Source organism: Musca autumnalis, unplaced genomic scaffold (genome assembly GCF_047663935.1).
Source record: "Musca autumnalis isolate F117 unplaced genomic scaffold, ASM4766393v1 scaffold_4, whole genome shotgun sequence".
NCBI classification, from domain to species: Eukaryota; Metazoa; Arthropoda; class Insecta; order Diptera; family Muscidae; genus Musca; species Musca autumnalis.
Genome location: NW_027411977.1, coordinates 22759719 through 22769547, shown reverse-complemented (window position 1 = coordinate 22769547; position 9829 = coordinate 22759719). Strand labels below are relative to the sequence as shown.

General features: G+C 29.6%; 1 long non-coding RNA gene across 1 annotated transcript; it reads right to left on the bottom strand.

Annotated features, from left to right (window-relative positions):
* Window positions 1-4602: 4602 nt before the first annotated feature.
* On the bottom strand, window positions 4603-9419 carry LOC141401186 (uncharacterized). Its single transcript, XR_012412286.1, has 2 exons — window positions 5901-9419; window positions 4603-5597 (listed from the first exon to the last, which is right to left on the bottom strand). It is a non-coding gene; the product is annotated as an uncharacterized lncRNA (long non-coding RNA).
* Window positions 9420-9829: the final 410 nt, after the last annotated feature.

Below are 9829 nucleotides of genomic sequence, written 5' to 3'. Positions count from 1 at the left end.
GTTTTTTTCTTCTAATTAAAATAATAAATTATTTTCTGTTTTTTTCTTGTTACATTAGGAATTATGTTTCTTCCATACTACGGATATTTTATTTTAGCAAACCAAACCTAAAATATTACAAAAGAAGCAACAATTTAAAAAAATAAAACAAAATTGATCAATACCTTTTGGAGTGTGGCGGCTAGGTTAAACCATAACCTCATTTTGCAGAAAAAGGATTTGATTAAAATTTCAATATAAAAAATATGAACTACTAAAGTGTATCTGGTCAATAAATATTTTGTTGCAGGCCTTTTGTAATTTTTAGGTTAGATTTTAGTTTTGTTTACAAAAAAAGTGAAAATCAAACAACGGCAAGCATAAAAAATAAAATTACATAATAAATAAAATTTGTTTATATCAACTAGTTTACATTAGTATATGCTATTATTGTGTATAAATATGTATGTTTTTGTGTTTTGTCTTTACAAATTAAATTTGATTGTTATTGTGTGGTTATATGAATAAAGCAGTTTTTTGTTTTTTTAAGCAATTTTTACGATCTTCATTAAGAGTTTTGTTCGCCTTATGTATAGCTGCATTTAATGTCCTATATATGTATGTATATTATTTTAAATATTGGTATAAATTACATATACATCTATATTATATAACAATCATTCTTCTTTACATATGTACGTGTGTGTGTTTGTTCATCACCAATCTTTCATTACATTTGCTCTGTTCCAGAACCTGCAAGAAGCTACTACTTTTTACTACGATAACAATTTTCCCTTTATGTTATCGGAAAAAGTAGTAAAAATTAGTAGATTCTTGCAGTACTGGAACAGACCAATTATTTATTTATTTTTTCAATTAATTGAGGTAATTTTTTACTATTCAACAATATTCTAATACAATAAAATACATACAATGTTAAAAAATTACAATTTCTATTGGTGAGTGTGTAACGGTTGGTTTAGTTTTAAATTAACAAGTAGCAATAATAAGTGGTCCTTTTGTTTATTATATATGGGCTGTTTCTCTAAGACGATTCGGATTCAAATTCGTTCGAACTACTACCAAACTCCTGTTATGCTAGGTTTACATTTACGAAATCCACTCGATTTCAACTATCAATTCCATTGCTTATGGCTATACCACACCGTATGCTTTTTCACATGTATGTTGTCACTTATGGTATACTAATATACAGACCAGCTGATGTCGTACATGTGAAAAAGCATATGGAGTGATATAGCCATTAAACGTCAAATGAAATCGAATGGATTTTAGATTTTAGTTTTCATTTGACGTATACGCAAAGGAATTGACAGTTGAGATCGAGTGGATTTCGTAAACGTAAATCAAGCATTATTGTAGAAAATTTTTGTTTGTTTGAAAACAAAAATACATGGTAGAACAATATAAGGTAAGAGCAATACCCAGCTGACAGAACTGGGCTGTAACGTTAGTGTAAAATTCCATACGACATTTAAAACATTTATTTATTTTTTCGATGTACATTAGGGATATATATTTCTGAGGAAAAAATATCATTCCGAAAAAAACTATTTCCCATAAAGACTTCTTCATATCAATGACATGTATCCTCCTTCAGTCCGAATGACGTGCCGCACACTGAAACACAACTTATAGTGGTGGCAAAACATTTGTTAATATGTGAGATATTTTGTTAAATTTTGAAAAAAATATAGCCCTAATAAACATTTGCTTCTTTGAATTCAAAAACAACAGATTGAAACAGCTTTTCATTTTTCAATGAATTTCCAGCGATCCCAAACATTTTTGCATGAATTCTACTATATGTGAGAAATTATGCACTTAGTAGAATAATTTGGAAACATTCAAATTGAAAATGTAACGAATTTTCATTCATGTTTTCCAAAATATTCAATCAAATGTGAAAAATTATTCGGGTATGTTCTGAGACACACTTCACCTCTCACTTCACGCCTCAAGCATTTTGTTCACTCCTTTTACTCCTATTTTATGCGAATTTCTTGGGGGTAAGGTTCATTAGGGTATTTAAAAAGAAGAGCACACCCTAGTCGGTCCAAAAAAACTCGAAAAATAAGTGTAAATGGGGTAAGCAAAATTCTTGAGGCGTGAAGTGAGAGGTGAAGTGTGTCTCAGAACATACCCGATTAGTTTATTAAATTCCAATAATTTATAGACATTTCCTTATTTTGTTTACATATACAGGTGACACTAACATTACAAACAAAAACAAATTTCTATTTGGTTGTTGTTGAGTTGTATTTGTTGTAGTATTTACTTTACCTTATATTTGTTCTACCATGACAAAAATTTCTCTGTTCCAGAACCTGCAAGAAGCTACTAATTTCTATTACGATAACAATATTCCCTTTATGTTATCGAAGGAAGTAGTAAAAATTAGTAGATTCTTGCAGTTCTGGAACAGACCAAATATATCAAATATTTTCTAAAAAACAGAAGATTAGTAGTAGTTCGAACGAATTTGAATTCGAATTGCCTTAGTAAAACAGGCCAATAAATAATTAGTATTTTTAGCCGCTTCAAACACAATGTCAAATATATTTTTAAAATATTTTTTTCTGGGCCAAAAGCCAGTCCAATTGTCGATAACAGTAAGTATTAAAGAAATGTTGTCGATAACAACTTTTCTATAAGAATATTTGTCGATAATGATTTTTCCATAAAGAAATGTTATCGATATCATCTTTTGTATGAAGAAAACTTGTCGAAAATTTCTTATTTTAAGAAATGTTATCGTTAACATATTTTCTATAAGGAAAAGTTATAGATAATAACTTTCCTTTAAGTACAGTACACATTGTCAGTTTTGAATGACGATGCAATTATCGATAACTGTCCAACAGTCCAGCAACCACAAAATATTTTGTGGTTGAATGATGAATGACAAAAATGAACGGTCACAGTAGCAAGCAACAACAAAGCTGTCATTCAAAACTGACAATGTGTACCCAACTTTTCTATACAGAAGTTTTTGATAACAATTTTTCTATAAGAAAAGTTTTCGATAACAGCGTTTATATAAAGAAACGTTGTCTATAACGACATCTCTATATATAAAAGTTGTTGAGAACAACTTTTCTTAAATGAAAGGTATCGATAACAATATTATAAATTTTCGATAAAGAAAAGTTGTCGATGACTTTTCCACAAAGAATGGTTGTCGATAACAACTTGTCAAGAACAACTTTTCTATAAGCAAAATGTCGGCAAAAACTTTTCTGTAAAGAAAAAGTGGTCGATAAAAAATTTTTTATAAAGAAAAATGTCGATAACAATTTTTTCTATAAAGAAAAGTTGTCATTTATATAAACAAAAGATGTCGATATCAACGTTTCTATGGAGAAAAATCGTCGATAACATTTATATGAAAATTTTTTTTTTCAAAAAGTGATTCACTTTATCAACTTGTCAATATGACTGTTTCAAAAACTGAGAAAATCTACAAATTTTTACTACGATAACAATTATCAACAACTTTTATTATAATGTTGTTATCGACAACTTTTGTTTATATAAATGCGGTCGATAACAAATTTTCTATAAAGAAAAATGTCGATAATAATTTTTTGTATAAAGAAAAGTTGTCGATAACATCATTTATATAAACAAAAGATGTCGATAACAACTTTTCTATGAAGAAAAATTGTCGATAACAAACAACATTTATATGAAAAAAAATTTTTTTTCCAAAAAGTGGTTGACTTTATCAACTTGTCAATATGACTGTTTCAAAAACTGCGAAAATATACAAATTTTTACTACTTTAACAATTATCAACAACTTTTATTGTAATGTTGTTATCGACAACTTTTGTTTATATAAATGTTGTTATCGACAACCTTTCTTTATACAGACGTTGTTATCGAAAACTTTTCTTTAAAGAACAATTTTTATCGAAAACTCTTTTCTATAGAAAAGAGAAGTTATTGATAACAACATTTATATAAACAAAAGTTGTCGATAACAACATATATATCACAAAAATGTTGTCGATAACAACTTTTTTACCCAAAAACGGTTTTCTGTATCAACTTGTCAATATGCCTGTTCCAGAACCTCCGGAAATCTACAAATTTGTACGACGATAACAATTGTTCCTTTATGTTATCGAAAAAAATGTAGTGGGATTCTGTAACTCATTTTTGCTGTTACCGACAAAAATCGGTAAAATTAAATCGCAAAATTATGACTAAAAACATAAAAAAGTTGGCATCACAGTTTGCGTCGGTAGAGGCTAGCGACTACTTTTTATTCATCGTTAACTTACCGAAAAATTTCGTTAATTATCGAAATTATAAGCATTTTATCGATAACAGCAAAAATGAGTTACAGAATCCCACTACTGAACGGACCAACTTTTCTATGAGGAAAAGTTGTCGAGAACACCTTTTCTGCTAAAAAAGTTGTCAATAACAATTTTCCTACAAAGAAAGTTTGCCGATAATATTTTTTTATAAAAGAAAAGTTGTCGATAACATGTTTTCTATAAATGACTTCTTACCTCGCTCCATTAGAATTGGCATCAATCTTGTTAATGAAAGCATAAAATGTGGGATTAGTTTCCAAATTAAATAGTCTGCGTTTTTTTGTTTTCAAAATGTCAATAGTGTTTTTATTCAATAAATCATTTTTTCGTGAAACTTAAAAAAAGGAGGCAAGACAAAAATTTTTCGAGAAATAACAAAATTGTGTGGACCTTTGGGTAATGGGTATAAAATCAAACATGGACTATATAATACCAAAATCCAAAGTGCAAAAAAAAACGATAAAAAACTAAACATAAAGAAGGAATATACAAATGGCAGCTAAAATTTTACAAACTTATATACGTTACTAATACATACAAATATATATAGTGGTAGGTGGTTAGTTAGTTAGCTATAGCTACTAACAGCAACATTGTGTTCTTAACTATAGTTTACAACAACAAAGTTTACAAAAAATATGAACAAAGGTTGTTTAATATAAGATTAATTATTAACTTAGGCAATACAAATACAAGACAAGTTTGTTTGTTGTGGGAGAACGGACCTACGTGGGTATAGGTACGGTACGTACATATCCTCATTTTGTGACAGAGACATAAAGATATTAACTGAAATTTTGTTGTACATAGAATAACATTGTAGAGGATTTATTACATTTATTTGGTATTCACCTTGATTCACACTAGGAAACTGAGAATGGTGTAAATGAAGATTAAAGGCATTTAAAATCGTGATAAACACCTATATGATGATTTATTGGCCATAAATAGTATGAAAACTTCTGTCAAAGAAATCAAGATAGGCTCACCAGCATGACAATAAACACTCTCTCATGCCATAAAAATAAAATATTTTTTCGTTACACATTACCAATTAAATCTAAAAATCCTCTTATTAAACAAAGTTACTACTGTAAAGGCAGACATACAGACAAATTTAAGGTTTGTGTGCTTAAGGTTTGTTGCTTGTTTCTATAATAAAACAATAGATTTAAAAAATAATTTAAAAAATTAACTTTGGATAAAAACTTTGGTTGATTGGTAAATTAGGGTCAAATAATTGGTTTGTCTTTTTACGTACTGAACTTTACTGAACATTTTTTCTTCAGTAAAGTTTTGACAATTGTATAATTGAAATGTTGCTAAACATTACTGAAGAAACAATGTTCAGTAAAGTTCAGTACGTAAAAGGACAAACCTAATATGTTGTGTATGTTTGTGTTTTGTCTTCATTCTTTTTGTCCCAATTTACATTAGGCGAGTTTACTTGCGGCAATTGTCAGTTTGTGGGTGAGAGAGGGTGTTGAGAGGCAAAGGGTTACCATATACCTCACCTCTCTCTCCATCAAACTGACAATTGCCGCAAGTAAACTCGCCTAATGTAAATTGGGACTTTCTTTCTTTTGCATATATTTGTTTACAATACTATTTTCATTATATGTTTTTCTTGTTGTTCTTTTTTTTTTCTTTTCATTTCTTATAAAATACTATATACAAATGTTGTGATTTAAAAGCAATTAGCAGCATGACGCTTTTTTTATTAGTTTTTTCTTTGTTTATTGTGTTCATTCTTTATTTGATCTCTAATTGCAAACAAGTGTTAATGGTTGTTAATTTATTATGTTAATCATTTTGCAAAAAGTAGGAGCAAAACAAATCTAGCAGACCATAAAAATAGTTTGTGCATGTTTTTTGGTAAGGGGGAAAGGGGAGTGGTGTAAGATTTTCTTTGTATCTTAAGATGGGATTTATATGTGTATATATGTAGTGTTTGTTTTGTGATTTTTTTTTCTGTTTTTATGTAGTTTTTTTTTCTAATTCATTGCATTTCAATTTCCTTATTTCTTTCATTTTCTACAGCCCTTCATTTGAAATTAAAAAAAACAGCCATATCATCATCACAAGAATGAGTTTCATTGCAGCACTAAATCACCTGTTTTTGATGGCATTTCAACTAAAACTTAGTCCATTACACAGTGCTAAAAATATACAATTTGAAGTTGACATATCCCCCCAAACATTGAGATTATGTACAAAAAGTTGGGGGCAGGTATTAATAATATAGCAGAAAATATAGGTCTGTTCGATAACATACTTGTTCAGTAAAAGAGAAATGAGAAGTAGTTGCAAGAACTTACAAGTACTTTTTACTTGCGAGGTTATCGAACAGACCTTATGTTACATATATTCTTTTGCGCTGTTCCAAATCATGCAAGAAGCTACTATTTTTTACTACGAAAACATTTTTTTCTTTTATGTTATCGGAAAAAATATTAAAAATTAGTAGATTCTTGCAGTTCTGGAACAGACCATTTACAAGCATGACTAAAGCGTGGTACACACGATCAGTTTTGCTCAAATAATCGGTTGCTTGCCAGTGTGGCCGTTCATTTTTGTCAGTCATCAGACAACCACAAAATATTTTGGTGTTGTTGGACAGTTTGACAGTTATCGATATTTCCGAAAAATCGACAGTCAAAACTGATCGTGTGTACCCCGCTTTAAGTGCAGTACACGTTGTCAGATTTGACTGTCGATTTTTCGCAGTTATCGATATATGTCAAACCGTCCAACAACCGCAAAAGAGTTTGCACTTACATGATAAATGACAAAAAAAAAAAAAAAAAAAAAAAAAAAAAAAAACGCCCACACTAGCAAGTAACCGATTATTTGAGCAAGGCTGTCATTCAAAACTGACAATGTGTACCCAGCTTTAAGAGCAGTACACATTGTCAGATTTGACAGTAGGTTTTTCGCAATTATCGATAATTGTCAAACCGTCCAACAGCTTTAAGCTGGGTACACATTGTCAGTTTTGAATGACAGCTTTGTTGTTGCTTGCTAGTGTGGCCGTTCATTTTTGTCATTCATCATGTAAGTGCAAACTCTTTTGTGGTTGTTGGACGGTTTGACATTTATCGATAATTGCGAAAAATTGTCATTCAAAACTGACAATGTGTACTGTACTTTAAATGAAAGGTATCGATAACAATATTATAAATTTTCGATAAAGAAAAGTGTCGATAACAACTTGTCAATAACAACTTTTCTACAATGAAAATGTCGACAAAAACGTTTCTATAAAGAAGAAGTGGTCGATGTCGATTTTTCTATAGAGAAAAGTTGTCGATATCGACTTTTCTATACAGAAAAGTTTTCGATAACAATTTTTTTGTAAAGAAAATTTTTCGATAACAACGTTTGTATGAAGAAAGGTTGTCGATAACAACGTCTCTATAAATAAAAATTTTTAATAACAACTTTTCTTAAATTAAAGGTATCGATAACGGCAATTATATACACAAAAGTTGTCGGAAAAAATTTCCTATAAACAAAAGTTGTCGAAAAATATTGTCTATAAGAAGTTGTCGATAACCACTTTCTTAAAAAATGTTGTCGATAATAACGTTGTTATCGAAAACTTTTCTTTACAAAAAAATTGTTATCGAAAACTTTTCTATATAGAAAAGTCGATATCGACAACTTTTCCCTAAAGAAAAGTCGACATCGATCGACATCGAAAAATTGTTATCGACCGATTATTTGAGCAAAACTGACTGTCAAAACTGATCTTGTGTACCCCACTTTATATTTCTGAGAAGTACTTGCGCAAAATGTCAACAAAAGCAGAGACATTTGCGCCATTTTCATTTCCAAATTAATGGTGATGACAAATTAACGATATCGATACTTATCGATTTTTTGAAATGAAATATCGAAAATATCTAAGGTTGGGTACACACGATCAGTTTTGACTGTCGATTTTTCGAATATATCGATAACTGTCAAACTGTCCACCAACATCAAAATATTTTGTGGTTGCTGATGTCTAAGAAAAATGAACGGCCACACTGACAATCTGGTTCCTAGTTCACTGTCCCAGTACAAAAAAGTACGAGTATCGTCATGCAATGTAACGTGTGATTACGTATACGCAGTTTTTTCATACATGTGGACGATTGGAACTGCCTAGTGAATTAGATCGTTCAATTGAACTAGATTGGCACAATTTTATTTTTTTTACAAAGGAAAATTATCGATAACAACTTTTCTACAAAGACAAGTTTGTCGATAACAACTTTTCTATACAGACATGTTTTCGATAACAACTTTTCTATACGGAAAATTTGATTATAACAACTTTTCTATAAGAAAAAGTTGTCGATAACAACTTTTTTATAAAGAGAAGTTGTCGATAACATCTTTTAATAAGAACAATTTGTCGATGACAACATTTATATAAGTAAAAGTTGTCGATAACAATTGTTCTGTGAGGAAAAGTTTTCGATAACAACATGTTAGAAACAACATTATATCTATACGGAAAATTTATCGATAACAGCTTTTCTAAAAAGAAAACTTACCGAGAACAACATTTCTATAAAGAAGATGTTGTCGGTAACAACTTTTCTGTAAGGAAAAGTGATCGATAACAAGATTTCTACAAGGAAAAGTTGTCGATAAAAACTTTTCTATGAGGAAAAGTTGTCGATAAACACTTTTCTATGAGGAAAAGTTGCTTTTTTTCTATAAGGAAATGTTGCCGATAACATATTTTCTAAAAAGAAATGTTAACAACGAAAACTTTGCTGTAAAGACAAGTTGTTTATTTTATGTAAGAAGTGTTGCAAATAATTGCTCTGTTCCAGAACCTGCAAGAAGCGATTATTTTTTACTACGATAACATTTTTTCCTTTATGTTATCGGCAAAAATAGTAAAAATTGGTAGATTCTTGCAGGTTTTGGAACAGGGCAAATATAATATTGTCAACGACAACACTTCAATATAGAGAAGAAGATATCGACAGCAACTTTCCTTATTGAAAACTTATTATTGACAACTTTTGCTTATAGAAAACTTAATATAGACAATTTTTCCTTATAGAAAAGTTAGTATCGGCGTCTTTTCCTCATTGAAAACTTGTTATGTACAACTTTTCCTTATTGAAAAGTTGTCATCGAAAACTTTTCCTATTGTAAAGTTGTCATCGTGAAGTTTTCCTTATTAAATAGTTGTTATCGACAACTTTTCCATATAGAGAATTTGTTATTGACAATTTTTTCTTACAGAAAAGTTGTTATTGACAACTTTTCCTTATAGAAAATTTATTGACAACTATTCCGGGTAGAAAAATTGTTATCGATAACTTTTCCTTGTAGAGAAGTTGTTATCGATAAATTTTTTTTATAAAAAAGTTGTTATAGACAACTTGTTCTTATGGCAATGTTGTTAGCGATGAATAGAAAAGTTGTTATCGACAACTTTACCGTATAGAAGATGTTTTCGATTGTCTTTATAGGAAAGGCTGTTATTGAGTTTTT